Source organism: Trachypithecus francoisi, unplaced genomic scaffold (assembly GCF_009764315.1).
Source record: "Trachypithecus francoisi isolate TF-2019V2 unplaced genomic scaffold, Tfra_2.0 Lachesis_group1, whole genome shotgun sequence".
NCBI classification, from domain to species: Eukaryota; Metazoa; Chordata; class Mammalia; order Primates; family Cercopithecidae; genus Trachypithecus; species Trachypithecus francoisi.
The window spans coordinates 180,222,472-180,245,916 of NW_022681454.1; the positions used below are offsets into that span (position 1 = coordinate 180,222,472).

General features: G+C 43.3%; 1 long non-coding RNA gene across 1 annotated transcript in view; it reads right to left on the bottom strand.

Annotated features, from left to right (window-relative positions):
- Nucleotides 1–478: 478 nt before the first annotated feature.
- Nucleotides 479–23,445, bottom strand: part of LOC117086229 — a 73,031-nt gene continuing 50,064 nt past the window's right edge. The window contains exons 2-7 of the long non-coding RNA XR_004438250.1: nt 16,011–16,108; nt 15,480–15,630; nt 10,735–11,571; nt 8,889–9,034; nt 8,513–8,616; nt 479–690 (exon numbers count right to left, since the gene is read on the bottom strand). This is a non-coding gene — a long non-coding RNA (uncharacterized LOC117086229). The remainder of the gene's footprint in view (nt 691–8,512; nt 8,617–8,888; nt 9,035–10,734; nt 11,572–15,479; nt 15,631–16,010; nt 16,109–23,445) is intronic.

The window sequence follows — 23,445 nt, forward strand, 5'->3', positions numbered from 1 at the left end:
GCTTTCTGGGAGGCCACGGCTGGCGGATCACTTGAGGCCAGGAGTTGGAGACCAGCCTGACCAACACAGTGAACCCCCTCTACTGAAAATACAAAAATTAGCTGGTCATGGTGGCGTCCCTGTAATCCCAGCTACTTGGGAGTCTGAGGGAGAAGAATCACTTGAAATTGGGAAGTAGAGGTTGCAGTGAGCTGCGATTGCACCACTTCACTCTAGCCTGGTGCTACAGAGTGAGAATCTGTCTAAGAATAATAATTCTAGATTTAGTATTTAGTGGTTTGAGAGCCCAAGCAGCCTATAATAATAATATTACAATGACCTGTAGAGGAGACGTGAAACTTTACCTCTGCTTTCTTAGGTCCTGGCTGGACCTGAGAGTGAAGTTGACCTGGGTAGATTATCAGGAGAAAAACGTACAAATTTAATAGAGGTTTTACATGACAAGGGAGCCTAATAAGGAAATGAATACCCAAAGAAATGGCAATACCTAAATGCTTTTATATTAGGTTGAGCATAAAGAAGAAACTATGGAAAAGTAACTAAATTATGTGGGGAGGCTGCAGGAAGATAAGCATTATTTTACCGCGGTCTGTTCCTATAGAATTCTCTTCGCTATGGCTCCTGGTCACAGAAGGGCTTCTTTTCTCCTGGTACAGGGAGCGGCATCTTTCACATGAGTGTTTTTACCTCCTGTTTTTTTAAACAACCACAAGAATGACATGCACTTCTTGTATCTGTTGTTTTTCAAGTGTTTCTTTTTTTTTTTTTTTTTTTTTTGAGACGGAGTCTCGCTCTGTCGCCCAGGCTGGAGTGCAGTGGCCAGATCTCAGCTCACTGCAAGCTCCGCCTCCCGGGTTCACGCCATTCTCTCGCCTCAGTCTCCCAAGTAGCTGGGACTACAGGCGCCCGCCATCTCGCCCGGCTAATTTTGTATTTTTTTTTTTTTTAGTAGAGACGGGGTTTCACCGTGTTAGCCAGGATGGTCTCGATCTCCTGACCTCGTGATCCGCCCGTCTCGGCCTCCCAAAGTGCTGGGATTACAGGCTTGAGCCACCGCGCCCGGCCTTTCAAGTGTTTCTAACTCAAAATAATCCTTAGGCCAAAGTGATACATTTTGGGGTGCACATTCTGGCACCCTTTACCTGTAAGTGGATCATTTATTCCAGGGTTTCTCAGATTTTTACAGAACTTTGGCATGACTGTGAGGTGACTGTAATAGCACTCAGGGGGTTTGGTGTCATCGAGTATTACTGAACCCAAATCTGCCAGCAGGAAGTGCAGGCAGCGAGAGCCAGCCCAGAATGCCAAAGGCTTTGTGGGGCCCTTGCTGTGTCCTCGGGATGCAGAATTAAGCTGGACACCGTCCCTGTCCACAGTGTTGAAGAGGAAACACACAAGTAAGCAAATACATTCCAGCACAGTGGAAGGCTGTGACAGCAGGAGGATGGGAAACAGGCGGAGGAAGCCTATCCCACAGCTTCACAGGGCCTGGTTCTGACACTCACCTCTCAGACCCCGAGGATCCTGGAAGGACTCCGCATTGATTCATGGGCTCCTTTACTTTCTGGCTTTGGGTTCTGTTCAGCCAGCAGGGCACCCCCGCAGGAGACAGAGAAGGAGGCTGGGTGTTCTCCCCCTGGCTTATGCCACAGGGTGGCCTGTGTCAAGGGGGGCTGGGTAGGGAAGCTCCTGACAGCGGGACTCTTTCCTGGTGGCGGCACCACCGCGAGAGAAGAACAGGGGAGGCCCCGGCTTCCCTCTGGACCCTTCAGGCTAGGAGTGGTAGGGGCTCCCCACCACCTGAGCTAGTGAATTCTAGACCCTGTCTATACCTATGCAAATAGTCCCTCATGAAACTCTCCTAACATTACCCCATCCACATGTGCCAGTGATTCCCTGACTTGTACAGGAATCAATGGCTTGGAAGAAGATTCTGACATCAGTCATGGACGGCTTAGGAAATGCTGCCCTAGGCCGGGCGCGGTGCCTCAAGCCTGTAATCCCAGCACTTTGGGAGGCCGAGAGGGGCGGATCACGAGGTTAGGAGATCGAGACCATCCTGGCTAACACGGTGAAACCCCGTCTCTACTAAAAAATACAAAAACCTAGCCGGGCGAGGTGGCGGGCGCCTGTGGTCCCAGCTACTCGGGAGGCTGAGGCAGGAGAATGGCGTAAACCCGGGAGGCGGAGCTTGCAGTGAGCTGAGATCCGGCCACTGCACTCCAGCCTGGGCGACAGAGGGAGACTCCGTCTCAAAAAAAAAAAAGAATGCTGCCCTACCCGTGCTCCTGGTGGCACAGAGGCCGACGTCATCTGCCCGTGCTCCTGGTGGCAGAGTCCAACATCATGCAGAAAATTATTGACATTACTTTGAGTTAACAATAGATTCAGGAATCTCTCTGAAGTCAAGAATTTCTGGAAGCCATAAACCAATGTGTTTTACTGATACATTCCTCTTCATGAATGTACAATAGGGATATATCATTGTTTAAAATCTTTGTCTTTATAAGCCTACCCATTTCAGTAAGTACAAAGTAAAAATCCTGGGTGATAAGAAAGCACTTTTTCACAATTTAGTTGACCACCTACATTGTTTTAATGAAACAAAGTAATGATAACTCATACAACCAATGGCATTTTAGATTCCATAAACAATGATAATGGCTTTTGGCCTGAGTTCTGCCTGGCCTGGTATTAATACCGTGTTCCCTGCCTCCTTCTGCAGGCTTGCACACCCTTAGCTAGCCTCTCATTTTCAACATTTCTGAATTACTTTATTTTAGATGCCTCTCTTTTACATAGCTCAGGGCTTTGCTTTATAAGTGACTTTTTTTTGGTCTTATTTCTACCAAGAACATATTTAATGATTTTCACAAATCTTTTGTCATAGTTCCCTTTGTCATCTCTTGGTTGACTGAAATTTATTCTCCTATGGTTTCCTAAAAGAAAAGCCCATGAGAACAGTATTTTCTATCTTAATGCATGTTTAATGGTGTCTTACTGACATTTTTTTTTTTTTTTTGACATGGAGTATCACTCTTGTTGCCCAGGCTGGAATGCAATGGCATGATCTCAGTTCACTGCAACCTGCGTCTCACGGGTTCAAGCAATTCTCCTGCCTCAGCCTCCCTAGTAGCTGGGATTACAGGGGCCTGCCACCACACCTGGCAAATTTTTTTGTATTTTTAGTAGAGATGGGGTTTCACCATGTTAGTCAGGCTGGTCTCAAACTCCTGACCTCAGATGATCTAGCTGCCTCAACCTTCCAAAATGTTGGGAATACAGGTGTAAGCCACCACACCCAGTGTTTTACTGACATTTTTACACAAAAGGACACTTTACCTTCAACTTTTCTCTTTTCAGTATTTTGCAGGTGTTGCTTTGCTATCTTTTAGTTAAATTTTGCCAGGAGGAAACTAGAGACTAATCTTTTACCTGCCTTGCAAGTCATTTTCTTTTCTTTTCTTCATTTTTTTATGTTGTTGTTTGTTGTTTTGGCCTTGCTGACTTCAAAACTTTATCTCAAAGCACAATGATTTTACTAGAATCCATTTCAGTGTTTACGATTCTAGTCCTGTTTTCCGAGGGCATAGTATACCTTTCAGTATGTTGCTTGTTTTTAATTTCAGGAACATTTTTTGAATTAACATGGAAATAATCATTGTTATTTTGTTTTCTCTTTAGGATTTTACTTTTTTGTGCATCACAATTCTCACCTGATTTCTGATCTATCTTTTCTCCCTAGTCCTTTTAATTCTTCCTGTGTTCCCATTTCTTTCAATTCGCTTTTCTCATCTGGTGTCCCTATCCATTCATGCAGCTTCCGCTTCCATTCGTGCAGCTTCCGCTTCCATTCGTGCAGCTTCCGTTTCCATTCGTGCAGCTTCCGTTTCCATTCGTGCAGCTTCCGTTTCCATTCGTGCAGCTTCCGTTTCTATTCGTGCAGCTTCCGTTTCCATTCGTGCAGCTTCCGTTTCCATTCGTGCAGCTTCCGTTTCTATTCGTGCAGCTTCCGTTTCTATTCTTCCTGGTGCTCCTTTTGATGTCATTTTCTTTTCCTTTTTTCTTAAATAATAATTCTGAGGTCTCTAAGCTCATGTTTTATCTACTGTTATTTAGTCATCATTTCCTTAAGTTCTCAAATATCTGATTTGTGATTCTCCTGCATAGAGGTTATTTATTAAGATTTTTTTTTTAATCATAGAGAAACAGTCACTTTAACAATCTGCGCTGTGGCAATGTGTTTTCTGGTGAGTGTTACTTCTCTATTGAAATTTTATGGCCTTTTTTTTTCAAAATTTTTCATGTAGTATCTTGCATCAGTGATGCCCCAGCTCCTTCCTAGCTGCTGTTGCTTTTTCCACCATCATTGAATGACTTAGAATTTGTGGACATTTCCTATATAAAGGAGGGGTCCAGGGAACCTTCAGGTTTTTTACTGTGAAAGATTCTGCCCTCTGCTGCCGTAGAAACAGATAGCTTCCTGCAAATGTGGCCAGTTACTGTATTTCCCTCTCTCTCCTTCCTTTTTGATATCTCATTTCCTCTAACTCTTTGAGCCAAGCCAAGTTCAAGAAGCCTTCTCCCTTATACTCTGTTTCTCCATCCCTTGTTTCTAACAAGGAATTCAGCTGTATGTTTCAGTTCAGTTGTATGTTTCCATCGTTTTTGGGAAATGTGTTTTTCCTAACTTTTCTAAAGATCTGCTACAATTTAGCTCACCTTCAGCTTTTCATTATTTTACTCTTTAATCTTGCTTGCATGCTTCTGCAAGATCTTAGCTGCTTCTAGTATCCTGTGCATGCATTTTGTACTAGAGGGGATACGTCTATCTCAAAATGCTCAAAATGGAGGTTTTGCTCAAAGTGGACGTTTTCCTTTTACGATTTCCAGGAGGAGAAAAGGAGATATGATGATTTATGCAGTAATGCTCATAGTGTACATCCACTTAGAAATGTTTTAATTTGATTTATTGGAAATATTTTCTGTGGGTATCAGCTTTTGGTTAATATACTATACAGAGATGCTGCTTGACTTACAATGGGGTTACGTCCCAATAAATCCATTGTAGGTTGAAAATATGGTAAGTTGAAAATGGCTTTAAAGGATACGATGGTCAAGATGGTGAAATGCAGAAGTCCTAACTCATGTGCAATGGCCATTACTGGTTTGCAACTTCATGCTGGGAAGTTATCTTCAGTTTCATCTCAAGAATAATTGCCTTCTTCTCATCAGAAGCAGGAAACACAGATGAGTGTCTATAGAAATGAAGAGATGGGAAACACAATATCCAAAAAACTGCAGGCAACACAGTCCACTGTGCAGTACTGGCTGTTACCCCGATGGTCATGGGGCTGCCTGGGCGCTGCGGCTCACTGCTCCTGCCCAGCAGCAGGAGGGAGTATTGGACAGCACGTCCCCAGCCCTGGAAAAGATCAAAAGTCAAAAGTGGAAGTACGGTTTCTACTGAATGTGTATCACTTTTGCAGCACCCTAAAGTCAAAAAATTAAGTCAAACCATTGTAAGTCAGGGAACATCTGTCTAGCTGTAGGACAATTCTTGGAGAACTAAATGCAGTGCTCCCAGAATGGTTAGGGTAACATTCAGTTTAATTAAATGTCAAATCATAGGGTGGAAAATGACAGTGTCTTTGTCCAAAAAGCAGATGCAGAAGCAGCGTAATCCACAGAAATTTTCCATTTCATTTGCGACCCAGCGGCTAGAATCCATTATCTGTTAAGTATTGTTCCAGGGCTTCAGCCTCCCCAACAGATTTCTCCTGTTTTCATTGTTGCTGCAGGGACTGGCCCCGTCTTCTGAGGGCCAGGCCTCCATGGTGGCTGCACACCTCTGTTTAAATACTTTTACACTTGCAGAAAAGGACCTTCTTGAAGTAAAAAAGACACCGTCCTCTTCTGCATGGGCCAATGCTCAACATACACATGCATGGAAAAAATTTCCAGGAACTAATAAACTAAGCATGGGGCAAATAAAACAATGCATGACCTAATTTCACCTCTAAGTTCGCTCTTGTGTAGGAAAAGATAAGTATTTCTTTCAATGTTAAGTTGGGGTGGTATCTAATAAATCAGAATGAAAACTCAGGTTTCATAAAAGCAGTGCTTTCTCCTCCAAAAAGGGCTCTGAATACATTGCTACTTACTTGAACATGCTGTCCATCAAGGTAGGAACTGAGGCAGGGCTCACACCTGTAATCCCAGCACTTTGGGAGGCCAAGGTCAGAGGATTGCTTGAGCCCAGGAGTTTGAGGCCAGCCTGAGCAACATAGTGAGACCCAGCCTCTACCAAAAAAAAAAAAAAAAAAGGTGGTGCTTGCCTGTAGTCCCAGCTACTCGAGAAGCTGAGGTGGGAGTATCACTGGAGTTCAGGAGGCAGAGGTTGCAGTGAGCTGGGATCCTGCCTCTGCACTCTAGCCTGGGTGACAGAGTGAGACCCTGTCTCAACAAACAAACAAACAAAGCAGGAGATGATATCCAAGCCATTTGTGATTTGTTCTGACCTTCCAATCTATGATTTAGGTATTGATTTAGAATGCATTTTATTCATCCCATAAAAATCTCTGCCAATTCTTCTTCTTTTTTTTTTTTTTGAGATGGAGTCTGGCTTTGTCACCCAGGCTGGAGTGCAGTGATGTGATCTTGGCTCACTGCAACCTCCGCCTCCTGGGTTCAAGTGATTATCCTGCCTCAGCCTCCCGAGTAACTAGCTGGGATTACAGGCGCCCACCACTACGCCTGGCTAATTTTTGTATTTTAGTAGAGACACAGTTTCGCCATGTTGGCTAGGCTGGTCTTGAGCTCTGACCTCAAGTGATCCTCCTGCCTCAGCCTCCCAAAGTACTGGCATTACAGGTGTGAGCCACCACGCCTTCTCAGAATAATGTATTCTTTAACTTTTTGTCTGCTTTTTTTAGATTGAAAAATTTCAAAATTATAAGCACATTAAATGGTTGAAATTGGACATCAACATTGAGCTGGAGAAAAATCAGTGGTTCCTTCTGCTGTGAAAGGAAGCAACAATATATAAATACAGGTCTATGTCTTCATTTCTCCTTGTAACAAAAATGGGGTTATTCAGTGTTGAAAATTTGCTTAGGCAATTCCCCAAACAACTACTTAAAAATACCCAGAGGTGGCCACTTGTTCTGTGCCTACATCAGACTCCAAAAAAGGAACAAATACTTTCAGCAATGCTGATTGACCCTCCCATAAGTTTCTCTCATTTTAAAATATGGGAAAATCATCACTTCTCACTCAATAGAAGAGGTTAGGTCTAGGGCCTTGCTGTGTTTGTTTTATTGCTCCTAGGTAAGCCAACTTTGATTCTGGCCAGAACGATCAGCTTATGTTTATATCAGCTTTAACAAGATCCATAGCTGTTTTCCCTCTTCACTATCCTGGCTATATGTGGGATATAAACTTCTGTGCTTCTTACCAGGAAAAAATAATCCAATTTCAAAGACTCAGGTCTAACCACTCAGGTGACTTTAAAATCAAATTATTCTGTAGAATTTTACAGAATGACAGCAAGTTTGTTGAATGATACAATATTGATGTATATATGAATTTTTAGTTGGAGACTAAAATCTGTTTTAGAAATAGACCCAGCGCTTTCTAGAAAGTATTTAAATTTTTCCCATTGATCATATAGTTCCCTAAAGTTTTAGCTTCTTAAAAAATCTAAACAGCATTATGCTTTTAAAGAAAGCAAAGTGGAATGTTTGATTATGAGATGTAAGGAATGCTAATGTTTTATAGTTTATGTCTTTGATAATCAGTTTCTAACTTTTTTTTTTTTTTTGAGACAGAGTCTCGTTCTGTCGCCCAAGCTGGAGTGCAGTGGTGCGATCTCCACTCACTGCAACCTCTGCCTCCCGGGTTCACGCGATTCTCCTGCCTCAGCCTCCCAAGTAGCTGGGACTACAGACGTCCGCCACCATGTCTGGCTAATTTTTGTATTTTTAGTAGAGACGGGGTTTCACCATGTTGGCCAGGATGGTCTCGAATTCCTGACCTCATGATCTGCCTGCCTCGGCCTCCCAAAGTGATGAGATTACAGGTGTGAGCCACTGTGCCCAGCCCAGTTTCTAACATTTTTAATAACCATCATACAATTGAAACAAGGTGCAACTGGACTCATGAGGTCATGGGTCAATTTCCTGACTGTGGGTTTAGACCGTCCAGCTTGTTCTCCTGCCACCCACTCTTAGCATGGAAGGATGAAGCAAGTGACAATCAGCCAACATGTGCTCAAATGGCTAGATATTCGATATTGAGTAGAAAAATCCTTACACATCAGCTGAGTTTTTCAATGTTTACTCATATATTTTGGCATAGAATAAACCAAATCTGTGATTTTTCAGCATGTTATGGTTGTAGAGTTCATGAACTACTATTCCATCTCGGGAATACGTTGAGAAGTAAAAGTAAATTTTATTATTGCAAAAGATGCAGTAATATGTGGTATTTTGTTTTAAAAGTCAAAACTTACTCAGCAAACGCGTGACATACAGCTGGTGAAGAGCTGATTCAGTCAAGTTTTGGTTTCAAGAAATCCTGGCCCACCTAAGGAAACTCCAAGATAGCAAGGTTTATCTTAAAGATAAAAAAGGATCAAAAGACCCTCAAGAATTAGGCCCCCACCCCTCCGTCTCCCTCTCCCTCGGGAGCCATGCAATTCCTTGCAAGACTGTCCGCTCCCCACCTGTGACTGTTCTCTCCCTTCCCTCGGAGTGGGTTCTTCACCACAGCCGCTTGTGCTGGCCTCACATGGTCACTTGTGCCACACTTTATCATAGCTCACTGGCCCCTCTTATCATTTCTCAGTCCCAGATTATTGACAGACGAATGGGATTTTCACAGTTTACCTTTTCAATGTGGCTCTGCATCCTTAGCAAACCTATGGATTTGCTGCCTGTGGAAGAATACAGACGGTTGCAAACTCTGTCCTTCTCCCATCGAAAGATGAAGTCTGGTTTCCCTCCCTTAACACTGGCTTTGCCTTTGAGATTTGCTTGATGCGTAGAATACAACAGAAGTAACTCAGAAGAAGAACCGCCAAGGTTAGGTCAGAAGGAGCCTCTCAACTTCTATCTGGGTCTCTGGTAGAACCACACTCTTGCCCTTGGAACCATGAGCTGCCACTTTGCTAGAAAGACCTTGTGAAAAGGCTCTTGGACAGCACAGATCGGAGAGGAGTCCAGCTGAGTCTTGCCTTCCCATGCCTCCACCAAGATGCCAGCCATGGGAGTGAAGCTATCTTGGACCCTTCAGACCAGATCAGCTATTGAATACCATCCACTGTCCTGAGTCAATGCCACGTATAACAGCATCGCCACAGGAGCACTACCAAAATCTCTGACCCACAGAATTATGAAATTTAATACAATAGTTGTTTTAAGCCACTAAGTTTTAGGGTAGTTTGTGATATAGCAGCAGATGAAACGCCTCTGTTCACAGCGGCTGAGACTCAAATGGATGCAAGCCAAGCAACCTACGTCTACCCCAGCAAGGACAGTGGGTAGAAGTTTCCTTACAGAAAAGACTGCATGTCATCAGGAATCATAATTGAAATATCTAAGTTAATTCCTATCCTAAATTTCCCTTGAGGATACAACAAGGAGAAACAGTATTAAGTTACAGCTAGACTCTAGTGGGATTTAGATTAAAAATACAAAAGTACATCTAGATGCTAGATGAGACTAGTGACGTCACAAGCCAGACTGAAACTTAATCACATTAAGAAGCAGGTAATCATATTCAAACTTCATTTGTACTTGGTAACTTAAGGATAATTACATCTCACAGCTAAAGACTATCTTTGTCAGTCTCATGTTTTCATGATCATCTGAAGCAGAGAAATTAATAAATTTTAATGATGCCTCAAATTTTTTTGAAACTTAGCCTACATGTATTTTGTAGATATTCACTTAAAAGTGAAAAATATTATGCAAAATTCAGTTACGTGTAGATATTTTTGGAGAAAAAAACCTTAAAACTTAGAAACCAGTTACATAGTCATTATTAACTCAAAACAGATCATACTGATATATTTCTCATGTTCCATGCCCTTCCTTAAAGACAATGATTTTTTCTTAAACATCAAACATTTCAGCCTTTGCATATTTCTCCAGAAACCACCATGAGCATCCATATAATGTGCTCACTGTCAGGTTTTTTTTGCCTTGCCTTCAAAACAGTTGACTCTGAGTTTAGTTTGTTGATTCACAGGAAAAAAAAAAAAAAAAAAAACCTGAATGCCACCAAGAAATCTCCATGAGTTGTTAAAAACAATTAACTGTGAAAAGAAGAACCTCTGATCCTTGCCCAACGTGTTCTCTAGTTTCTCCCTCAGATTAATTAAGAAAAGCATGTTAATTATAGTGGATTCCAAATGTGCTCACCTCCAGTTAGTGTTTTTCAAAGTATTGACTATTTTGGCTGGGTCCAACATCGCCTATTAGATTACAAGCTCCTCTGAGACCAGAGTCCACGCCTTTCTTGTCATTGACCAGATAGGGAGAAACAGGAAAGCGCTGTTCATTTTGGGGGGTGTGATCACTCACATTTCAACTGTGCTGAAGGTGCCAGTGATTGACATTTGCTATTTTTACCATCTAGCCTCTGTTTATTGCTTTATTCAAAATAGCTTCTCCTTGAGGAGAACAGCCTCCCCTATTTCATCCATCTGATTTGGGTGGACAGAAGACCCACCTCCAACTGCAAGGATGAGACATCACGGGCTTCAGTTGATCAACAAATCTCAACACCTTTGCAGACAGATTTGCTTAGAAATGTCCCAATAGTCCACAGCCAAGGTGGTAAGTTTTAGGGCTTCTGGATAAATACGAGCTTTTTTTCTCTGGCTTGCAGGAGCTCCTGAAAAGCCATCTCTTTCTTCTCCTGAGTGTGAGGTTGGAGATCTGTAACTACAATCACCAGTTTGCTGCCAGGTGGGAACAGCCTTCAAAGGATGCAGCTGAAAGCAGGAAAGGTTCGTGACATAGACATAAGCTGGATGAAGCCTCACCTCAGGTGTACATCTGGACTTTGCCATTTTATGAACCAATAAGTTCTCTTATTCCAAAGGTGAGTTTTATTTTGGTTTATGTTTTGCAGCTAAAATATTTCTACTTTCTCTTTCACTACAGGATCTTTGAATGATTTAGATATAAACTTCAAGCTCCATTTAGGTCAGAGATTTTTGTCTGTATTGTTCACTGATGAATCCCCCTGCCTTGGACACTGCCTGGTAATATTAGATGCTCTGTAAATATCTGTTGATAAAATGTGTAAACTCAGTTCAGCCTTTAAGAAGATTAATATTGTTAATAACACATGCCTAATGAAAGAATCTGAGTATATATTCCTAGAATACACACATAAAATTTAAAACACCTAAAAATGCTTAAATACATTAAAAAAACCCAAAACTATAATGATTGGTGAGATTCAGCCAGTAGTATGTTGCAACTGGCTTCTCCTGGCTTTGGAGACTGAGCTGTGTACATCTCTTCCCGATTCTGCACCCAGTGTCTTCGTGTTGGCAGCCTGAAATTGATCATAGGGGCATTTATACCATGGTAATTGGCAAACACTACAAATGAGGGGTTTATTTCCTCTCCTCTGCCCCACCCTCCCAGAGAGCCAGTTCAGCATTATTTTCCCTAGAAAAACCTTTTAGTGTAGTGAACACTTTCTTTTAAACAAATAAAATCTTTCAATTTCAGAGCTGGAAAGAAACTTTGTTTTGACTTCAGTATCCTAAGTTGACAGGCGAGGAATGTCTCCATGAGCTAAGTTAGGGAGGTGATAGCACACCCCAGACCCGCGATTTGCAAGATCTAAGTCACACAGCCACTCTGCAAGAAAAAGCTTGGAAAATAATCCAAACACATGATCTCTAGTGAGATGCCAGGCATTTATTGGGGAAAATATGTCCCTCTAATTATGCGATGTCAGGGATCACTCTAGATGGGGGTTGTGTGGGTCAAATGTGGTACCAGGATCCCTAGATCTGGCCAAGTCTCTCCCAGGCTCACTGACCTGCAGGAACTGAATGCCCAGTTGCAGCCTGGTGTGCTGTCTCTGCGAGATACGTGAAATGACTCGGCGTTTCCTGCTCTTTCTCAAAGGTAAACTCACACCAGCCCTTGTGTGGCAGGCCAATTCTCCCTGACCATCACACAGACAGGCCTGCCTGACAGTCACACAGACAGCCCTGCCTGACAGTCACACAGACAGTCCTCCCTGACAGTCGCACAGACAGGCCTTCTGACAGTCGCACCGACAGCCCTGCCTGATGGTCACACAGACAGGCCTCCTGACGGTCATACAGACAGGCCTGCCTGATGGTCGTACAGATAGGCCTGCAGAGCACTGCAGTTACACAGATAGATTTCTACAGCACGGCCATCACATGGAGCGGTTAGTTAAGCCTGGGGAAATCAGTGCCCAGACATCAAAGCTAGAAATGAAACATATGGCCAGTAGGAGCCTTGCATGGCTTCTCCCTAACCTAGAGCAAGCTAAATATAGACAGTCTTACATTCCTCGTGCCAGGACCCACCTCATCTGAGATGAGTCAAGGTAAGAGGCAGCTGTTTGAAGAGATTCATTGGAGAGTCTAAGGCAGCTCTGTGGACCAAGCTGTAAAGGAGATAAAGTAGAAATGATCACTCCGGTGCCACAGGAGACAGGCCTGGAAGGTACTGGGGCCCTCACAGCTCAATTGGACTTAGCAAGCATGTTTTTGCCTCTGACCTTCTAGTTGAAACAAAATTAGTTACCAATAGACTTAAGCACTGCTATACTGCATGCAGACACACAACACCAACCTATATCAGCACTAAGAAAATTGTAACACTTTGAGTTAGTCTGGTGGAATTTTCTCTGGCCTTCTCCCTGTATCCGGTTACAGCAATAAATTCCTTCTTTCCTAGTTTGTGTGCTTCTTGTTACTGGGTCTCGAGAAAATGCAGCAAGCTCTGGCTTGGTTCTGTGAACACTTGTGCACCAGAATCGAAGGTAAGGCAGTAAAAACCTTGATCTTTATTATATTCTGTGAGCCAAGAATAATGACTATTTGGGCTTTTTCTGGGAAATAAAATCAATAAATAAACACATAAGAAGAGATTAAGAAAATTGTCTTAAATTTACTACAAAAAAAAAATCTCGTTTTCCCACACCTGAAGATGCTGAAACAGGGCATTAATGTAAGCACAGACGGATGATTCCTGGTGTGATGCAGGCTGTGTCTCTTGGTTTTCCCTGTAAGGTGCCCTGCCAGCTCCCAGCTAGGACTCCAGGCATCCTCCACACTCCTCCCTGCCCCAGGCACGGTTTCCTTGATGCCGCAAGGAGCGTGTGGAAGGAATGAGGGCACTGCGGTTCACTGCCATCCCAGAAAAGCTGCTGTCCCTGTCACTGACGTCTAAAAGTAGTCTGGCACTGGCTGGGTGTGGTGGCTCACTCCTGTAATCCTAGCACTTTGGGAGGCTGAGGCGGGTGGATTGCCTGAGCTCAGGAGTTCAATACCAGCCTAGGCAAAACGGTGAAACCCCGTCTCTATTAAAATACAAAAAAAAAAAAAAAAAAATTAGCTGGGTGTGGCGGCGTGCGCCTGTAATCCCAGTTACTTGGGAGGCTGAGGCAGGAGAATTGCTTGAACCTGGGAGGCAAAGGTTGCAGTGAACCGAGATTGAGCCATTGCACACTGCACTCCAGCATCCTGGGCTACAGAGTAAGACTCCATCTCAAAAAAAAAAAAAAAAAAAAAAAAGAGTAGTCTGGCACAATTCAAAAAGCAGTGTAACCCTGATTATGTCAATTTATGTGGATAAATCAGGTGTTATTTTCATTACAGGATTTTTTTTTTTTTTTTTTTTTTTGAGATGGAGTGTCACTCTGTCACCCGGGCTGGAGTGCAGTGGCACGATCTCGGCTCACTGCAAGCTCTGCCTCCCGGGTTCCCGCCATTCTCCTGCCTCAGCCTCCTTAGTAGCTGGGACTACAGGCGCCGCCACCTCGCCCAGCTAATTTTTTGTATTTTTAGTAGAGACGGGGTTTCACCGTGTTAGCCAGGCTGGTCTCCATCTCCTGACCTCGTGATCCATCCTTTTACCCATACTTAGTTTTTGTGTTTTCCTTCCAGAGGGAAAAAGAAACAAATGCCAATCTAAAAACATACGGAGTTTCTATAGTCAGTCGATTTTTTTCCTGGCTGATCAAAGAGATCAGTAATAACTTTGCACTTAGCATGACATAGATAATGACATTATTTCTATCGTTACTGCATTCTCCCTATTTGGATAATCAATTAAATCAACAATATTTAGAATTTTGCTGCTCAGACTGAGTCACTGGAAAAATAAATAAGCCAGTGAAAATATAGACCCCAGATTAGAGGCCCGGTCAGGATCAGGCTGTGGCTGGCGGAGTGGAGTGGGAGCCTCAAGAACAGGGAGAGGCTCCTGTGCTGGCCCAGGGAGGTGTCCTGGCAGGTGCCGCGTCTCTCCTTTGCTCAGACACCCAATGCTTGAATGCTTGGAACGACTGTCTTCTTCTTTTTCTTTTCTTTTCTTTCTTTCTTTCTTTCTTTTTTTTTTTTGACGGAGTTTCGCTCTTATTACCCAGGCTGGAGTGCAATGGCGTGATCTTAACTTACTGCAATCTCCGCCTCCCGGCTTCAAGCGATTCTCCAGCCTCACTCTCCCAAGTAGCTGGGATTACAGGCATGCGCCACCACACCCGGCTAATTTTGTATCTTCTGTTTTCAGTAGAGATACGATTTCTCCATGTTGGTCAGGCTGGTCTTGAACACCCGACCTCAGGTGATCCACCCGCCTTGGCCTCCCAAAGTGCTGGGATTACAGGTGTGAGCCACCGCACATGGCCTCTTTTATCTTTCTTTCTTTTTTTTTTTTTTTTAAGACAGTTTTGCTCTTGTTGCCCAGGCTGGAGTGCAGTGGCACAATCTCTGCTCACTGCAACCTCCACCTCCCAGGTTCAAGTGATTCTCCTGCCTCAGCCTCCTGAGTAGCTGGGATTACAGGCACCACCATGCCCAGTTAATTAATTTATTTATTTATTGTATTTTTAGTAGAGATGGGGTTTCACCATGTTGGCCATGCTCGAACTCCTGTCCACAGGTGATCCACTTGCCTTGATATTTAAAAAATATCTACTGTAAAAATGTGCTTAGTGAGGAACACATACACGCACTGGCTAGAGAGAACTGAAATAGGCTCTGCATCCATTACTCAAGTTAGTCCAGAAACTGTTCTACAAATGAGCACTGGACTTGGAGAAGCCCAGGCCAGCCCTTGACATCCCGGATACTATAGGAAAACTGCCTGCCTCCCAGACCTCTTGTTTTCTAATCTTGAAATGAGGAATTGGAGTAAGAAACTCTAATACCCATTCGTATTTTAACATTTATTGGTTCTGAATGTTCTTACCCCCCTGTAGTGCTGAGCCAGTTTCCACAGAGAATCTAATATGCATATTTCCATCAGCCCAAAAAGGCAGGTCTGCTGGAAGAGTGGAGGAAGGACAGACCCTCATCGAGTAATCTCCAAGGAGAGGCCTTTAGATATTCTGGCTACTTAACTTAGAAAATTAATATTAAGTATCATTAGCATTGTCATGATTGTCCAAATGACATTATCAATTTCTAATACATAGATCAACAACTCATGCATTGATTCAGCAGTTATTTGGTAGGCGTCAAATGGTCTCTCTGTGTTCAAATATTTGAAGTCTAGTGATGGGGGTACTATTTAAGGCATCGTAAGACAGTACTGCATTAATAGCAAATAAGCTGGTTAGTTCAGGGAAGAGGAGAGCTCATCTGGACGTGTATATTTCATAAGGCCCCGACGGGGAGAGCGGTGTTGATACTTGGTCTTAGAGAATGTATGTGGCTTGAATAAGTGGGGGAGTGTTCACAGGATATTTCCTGGGGGCTGAGATAGCGAAGGGGAACAGACCTTCTCGAGGAAGAGTGTGCCTGCCAATCTGAACACAGTAGAAGCTTCCTCTGGCCCAGTGGAATGGCAGTGCGGGAAGGGAGGCTCGGCACCCACTTCTGGAGACAGGACATGCCAAGCTAAACTGTCAGTGATGACCCACCCATAACTGTCACACTTCCCAATGCCGCACACACCGCATTACCCACCCATAACCATCACACTTCCCAACGCCGCGCACACACCGCATTACCCACCCATAACCACAGCATTACCCACCCATAACCATCACACTTCCCAATGCCGCGCACACACCGCATTACCCACCCATAACCATCACACTTCCCAATGCCGCGCACACACCGCATTACCCACCCATAACCATCACACTTCCCAATGCTGCGCACACACCGCATTACCCACCCATAACCATCACACTTCCCAATGCCGCGCACACACCGCATTACCACCCATAACCATCACACTTCCAATGCTGCGCACACACCGCATTACCCACCATAACCATCACACTTCCAATGCCGCGCACACACCGCATACCCACCCATAACCATCACACTTCCCAATGCCGCGCACACACCGCATACCCACCCATAACCATCACACTTCCCAATGCCGCGCACACACCGCATTACCCACCCATAACCATCACACTTCCCAATGCCGTGCACACGGCACATTTTCTTTGACAGGAAACTGCAAGTGTTCCTACCTAGTTTCAGTATCATTTTAAACTTTTTCTAGTTTGACTTGGTCATAAAAATAAAGCTTAGAAATCTCTACTTTGTGCCCTTTTTGTAGAAAAGAAACAAAGCATTTTGAAATGTTAACACAGTGGGCTGGGTCCAATATATTAAACATGAAAACCTTAATGAATAGTAGATACACAGTAATCTTCCCAGCTATGATTCCTGGAGATTTTTTGGACTGAATTCAGATGAGGCGTTCTAGACAAAGGAGGGGAAAGAAAGTATGAATGCACAAAAGGTCAAGCTAAGAAGGCAGCAAAGGTTTTTAAATTCAAATTGTAAGAAATAGTTTGTTTCAACAGAATGAAGGATAAAAACAACTATGTGATTATTTCAATTGATGCTGAAAAAACATTGGATAAAATTCAACATCACTTCAAGATAAAAACCCTCAAACAACTGGGAATAGAAGGAACATAACTCAACATAATAAAAGCCATATACAACAGACCCACAGTTAGTATCATACTGAATGGGGAAAAACTGAAAATCTTTCCTCTAAGATCTGGACCATGACAAGGATGACCACTTTCACCACTGTTACTCAAGATGGTGCTGGAAGTCCTAGCTAGCACAATCAGAGAAGAGAAAGATGTAAAGGGCATCCAAATTGGAAAAGAAGTCAAATTATCCTTGTTTGCTGATGATGTAATTTTATATTTAGAAAAACCTAAAGACCGACAAGAAGACTATTAGAACTGATAAATTCAGTAAAGTTGCAGGATACAAAATCAACATACAGAAATCAGTAGCATTTCTATATGCCAATAGCGAATAATGTGAAAAAGAAATGTAGAAAGTGATCCATTTACAATAGTCACACATAAAATTAAATACTTAGGAATTAACCAAAGAAGTGAAAGATCTCTGTAATGAAAACAGTAAAAAACATTGATGAAGGAAATTGAAGAGGACACCAAAAAATAGAAAAATATTCCATGTACATGGATTGGAAGAATTAAAATTGTTAAAAATGTTCATACTATCCAAAGCAATCTACAGATTCAATGCAACCCCTATCAAACTACCAATGATGTTCTTCACAGAAATAGAAAAAACAATCCTAAAATTTACATGGAACCACAAAAGGTCTAGAATAGCCAAAGCTATCCTAAGCAAAAAGAACAAAACTGGAGAAATCACATTGCCTCACTTCAAATTATACAGAGCTATAGTAAGCAAAACAGCCTGGTACTGGCATAAAAATGGACACATAGACCAATGGAACAGAGAAGAGAACTCAGAAACAAATCCACACACCTACAGTGATCTCATTTTTTACAACGGTGCCAAGAACATACAGTGGGGAAAGACAGTCTCTTCAATAAATTGTGCCAGGAAAACTGGACGTCAATATGCGAAAGGATGAAACTAGACCCCCCTCTCTCTCTCACCATACACAAAAATCAAATCAAAAGACATTAAATAATTAAATCTAAGACCTCAAACTATGAAACTGTTACAAGAAAACATTGGGGGAAAATCTCCAGGACATTGAATCTCCAGGTCTGAGCAAAGACTTCTTGAGTAATACGCCACGAGCACAGGCACCCAAAGCAAAACTGGACAAACGGAATCACACGACGTTAAAAGGTTTCTGCACAGCAAAGGGCATAATCAACAAAGTAAAGAGACGATCCACAGAACGGGAGAAAATATTAGCAAACTCCCCTCTGACAAGGATGAATGAGCAGGATATATAAAGAGCTCAGACAACTCTACAGGAAAAAAATCTAATAATCCAATCCCAGCACTTTGGGAGGCCGAGACGGGCGGATCACGATGTCAGGAGATCGAGACCATCCTGGCTAACACGGTGAAACCCCGTCTCTACTAAAAAAAATACAAAAACTAGCCGGGCGAGGTGGCGGCGCCTGTGGTCCCAGCTACTGGGGAGGCTGAGGCAGGAGAATGGCGCGAACCCGGGAGGCGGAGCTTGCAGTGAGCTGAGATCCGGCCACTGCACTCCAGTCCAGGCGACAGAGCGAGACTCCGTCTCAAAAAAAAAAAAAAAAAAAAAAAAAAAAAAAATCTAATAATCCAATCAAAAAATGGGCAAAAGATTTGAATAGACATTTCTCAAAAGAAGACATAAAAGTGGCAAACAGGCCTCCCAAAGTGCTGGGATTACAGGCATGAGACACCTTGCCCGGCCTCTCTATTTTTATGCAACAAAAGATATTCCACCAGAAGGTAACTTCAGTTCCAGTTGTTTATTCTCTGAGAACTTGGTTTGGAGATAGGGTTGGTAAATTGTTAAAAGTGTGTGGCATCTTTTTTTTTTTTTTTTTTTTTTTTGAGACGGAGTCTCGCTCTGTCACCCAGGCTGGAGTGCAGTGGCCGGATCTCAGCTCACTGCAAGCTCCGCCTCCCGGGTTTACGCCATTCTCCTGCCTCAGCCTCCCGAGTAGCTGGGACTACAGGCGCCGCCACGTCGCCTGGCTAGTTTTTTGTAGTTTTTAGTAGAAACGGGGTTTCACCGTGTTAGCCAGGATGGTCTCGATCTCCTGACCTCGTGATCTGCCCGTCTCGGCCTCCCAAAGTGCTGGGATTACAGGCTTGAGCCACCGCGCCCGGCCGGCATCTTTAGTCATTTCCCAATTTGCTAAATTACAAAGGACGAGCTTTTTGATAGATTACTGGGTGGCCAATCTGATTGATAAGAAGCTCAAAGACAAGTCTGTTCCTCAATTACACATTTTTAATCCTCGAGGCCGGAGGGTTAGTCTTTTCTTTAACTTCCTTTTTAATTAATTTTATTAATCTGTTGCAGATGTTCTTTTGATATATCCACATTGGTCAAGGAAGATGGACATGAAAGCTAATGTCTTGGCACAAGATTATGCCTAAAGCCCATAACTTAAAATCAGACGGGCTAAACTTCACATAAACTGCATACACCTTGGTATCACTCCTCCACAAAACTTCTACCATCTCACTACTTACAGACATTCCAACTTCCGAATCCACGCCTTGTATGAGGTGACTGCCACCTTCTGCTCTCTGAAAATATTTCCCTACTTTTAGGTGTAAAAGGAGCAGTAAAGCGTTTAATCTTATAAAAATTCATTTCTGCTAATATGCTAGCCCCTCAGGAAACAGTCTTAAATCATTAAAAAATTTGCATTTTTTATCATTTTAGGTGCAATTTAGGTCAGTGGGGGGAAATCTCTTCAGGTCAGCCTTTCGTTTTTGTTGCCACAGATTGTTTCACAAAGATGATAGCAGTTCCAACCAAGAGCACCAAGGGGCTACTTCCCTCAACACATCACAATGCACAGGATTAAAAGAAGAGTTTCCCAAAAACATTGTATCCAGTAAATTTAGATTAGGTTGAATCTTCTAATCCAAGCAAAAAGGCATTATCTTGCTTCCATGCTTATTAAAATCTTGGTGTTTGTTTTATAGTTTTAGTCTTTAAGCTCCCCAAACCCCAAGATTTTTGAATAATTCCCAGTAGTTTTACCACGTATAAAAACTGCCTTCAATTTTATAAGCTTCTTTGATCTCTGCTAGGCCAGCATGCTGGGGGGGGATAAATATCAAAATTTAAAAAGAAATTCTCAGCCAGTAAGAAAAGGTAAAGATTAATTCACTATGTTACTGTACATTCAACAATTGACACAGCTCTATCATCACTTTATGATACCATCCGCTGACCATCATTCTTCCTTCTAGAAAGGCTTTAGTGGTAAGAAATTAACTAAGAAAGAGAAAAGGAACTTTTAACTTGTCCTCACAGAGATGATGGGTGGGAAAGAAGATAAAGAAATTTATTACTGAAAAATATAAACTGGATAAACATTAGTCACATTAAACAGATTAATGCTTGTTTTCCCAAAGTATTTCTTGGTAGTTAGAGTTGCATCCCTGTTCTCTGCTCACCCTGAGCTAGGCCCAGCCTCTGGAGTTGTGGTTTGAACAGGATCAGCACTCCAGTAGCCACCTAGTTTCTCTAAGTCTTGAGCATCCTGTTTTTCCCAGGCAGCCAGAGTCCTCTGATTTCTTTTCTGCTTTTTTCTTTGTTGTTTTCTAATTTAGAAACAGGGTTGCACTCTGTCACCCAGACTGGAGCACAGTGGCCCAATTATGTCTCATTGCAGCCTGGACTTCTTGGGCTCAAGCCTCAGCCTGCCTCAGCCTTCTGCCTCAGAAGTCCTCCTGCCTCAGCCTTCTGAGGAGCTGGGACTACAGGGCACACCACCATGCCTGGTGAATTTACCAATTTTTTGTAGAGATGGGATGTTGCTTTGCTGCCCAGGCTGGTCTCAAGCTCCTGGCACAAGTGATCCACCTGCCTCAGCCTCCCAAAGCTCTAGGATTACAAGTGTGAGCCACCACACAGGGCCCAAAGTCCCTGATTTCTGGGGTTTCTTTTCAAGTCACAATAACAGATGATTGACAAGATGGATACGTAATCACCTGATTTAACCCTTAATCCTGCTCCCTGGAGCAGAGTCAGCTGGAGAATTCAGAGCTGCAGCGCCCAGGTTTCTCAGGTAGGCAGTCTCAGATTCCTTTGAATGTGGTTGCTCTTTTCCTTCATGGCATGATTCCTTGTTTGTGGTAAGCTCCTAAACTAATATAAGGTTTCAGAAATCATTTCACCAAAGTGGTTGCTTTGGTAAAAGAGAGAGAGGGATATATTTGGAAGAGACAGGAGGGTGCTGAAAAGGGGCTATTTCTTAGGCTTCTTAGGCCAAGAGTTACACTATAACATTGTAGTTACAATGACGTGCCTACTTTGTGACAAATTCACAGGAGTGTGCATTTCTGATTTGTATGCTTCTGTGTTTTATTTCCATTTTAAAAGCTTAAAAGTAAAAAAGTGGCATGCCCCTGTAATCCAGCTACTCGGGAGGCTGAGGCAGGAGAATTGCTTGAACCTGGGAGGTGGAGGTTGCAATGAGCGAGATCATGCCACTACACTCCAGCCTGGGCAACAGACTTCGCCTCAAAAATAAATAAATAAATAAAAATAAAAGAAAGCTACAGAATGGTATCTGTGTGTTATCCTCTGTGATTTGCAGAAGTTTACTCTGTACGCTTTTAAACACACACATTATTTCTGGAAAAACATACAAGAACTTAGTATTAGTGGTCATCAATAGTGGGAGGTCAGGGAACAGTTATGGGATTTTAGTAGAAACCTAACAATTTTTGTGTAAATCTTTATGTACTCTTTAAATCTCTCAACATTTGTATGCATATATTTTCAAATAAAGAAATCAACATTTACCAAATAAATAAACTAGAACCGAACTGAACTGAAAAAAGTGGGCACTGTATTGAGGGACATTTGTTTGGTGTGGACGAAATATTCAGAAATGTGGTGATGGACACGTGTAGCAAAGCAAGGAGCAGATTGCAGGAGGTCCAGAACGCCCCACAAAGGACCTAGACCAAACCAGCACTGAGCCTGTCTGTCCCGGCCTGACTCTCCTCCTCCAGTCTACCCCTTCTCAGTATTTTTCATCACAAACCACCCAGTTATGTATAGACTGCACGTGGACTACCCAACCACAACTTCTCCTTATTCCCCACCATCATAGTCATCACTGACTCCTTCACAGTCTAACTCAAATGTCTATTTTTAATATGTCTGCCTTCCTTGACGTCCGCAGATTCTACCCTTGGCCAAATCACCACCGCCTCTCCCCGACATATCACAGTATTCTTCTGACTTGCTTTCTACTTGCCTCTTTCTGTGCCTGAAGAAAGCACTTCAGTGGGTTAACACTGCGCGTTGGTACCCCCTGAACCGAAAACAGAAGCTGGAAAGAGTGGAGCCGTGCTGGCCGTGGTCAGCAGCGCCCTAGCGGATGCGGTGCTGCCGGTCTCAGCCGCACGCGGAAGCAGGTCCTTCGCTCTTCCGTGTTCCAGCCGCTCTGCTCTTCTCAGAACCTTGAGCTTAACTCCCTCTTTCCTGACTTGGAAACTTTGAGACGTTGTTCCCTCCGCCTGGAACCCAATTCCAAACGATCCTTGTGTGGTTGGCTCTGTTTCTTTAAGTCTTGATTTAAAAGTTACTTCCAACAAAGAGACTTGCTCTGATGACATTCAGTGTTCCTGCCTCCCAGTGGTCTGGACCGCGGCTCACTGGCCACGGCATTCGTCTGCTTCCTTCTGCCTCCCGTATTACAGGCTGCTGCGGGGGTGCAGGGTGGAGCTACTGCAAAATCCATGGGATCAGCCGGGCACGGTGGCTCACGCCTGTAATCCCAGCACTCTGGGAGGCCGAGGCGGGCGGATCACAAGGTCAGGGGATCGAGACCATCCTGGCTAACATGGTGAAACCCCGTCTCTACTAAAAATACAAAAAATTAGCCGGGCGAGGTGGCGGGCGCCTGTAGTCCCAGCTTCTTGGGAGGCTGAGGCAGGAGAATGGCGGGAACCCGGGAGGCGGAGCTTGCAGCAAGCCGAGATCAGGCCACTGCACTCCAGCCTGGGCGACACAGCGAGACTCCGTCAAAAAAAAAAAACAAATCCATGGGATCACCTATGTACTAACATATTTTCCCCATTTAAATTAGTCCTGAAATTCTCAAGAGAAATTGTGCAAGTTAATCCCTTTAGCTCTGTGCCTCTGAAAAAAAGACAAAGAAAACAAATGAAAAGCAGTAAGTGAACTGAAGCTGCAAGCCTGCTAGGCCCTGGGCCCAGAAACAGATAGAAGCACCATGATTTTA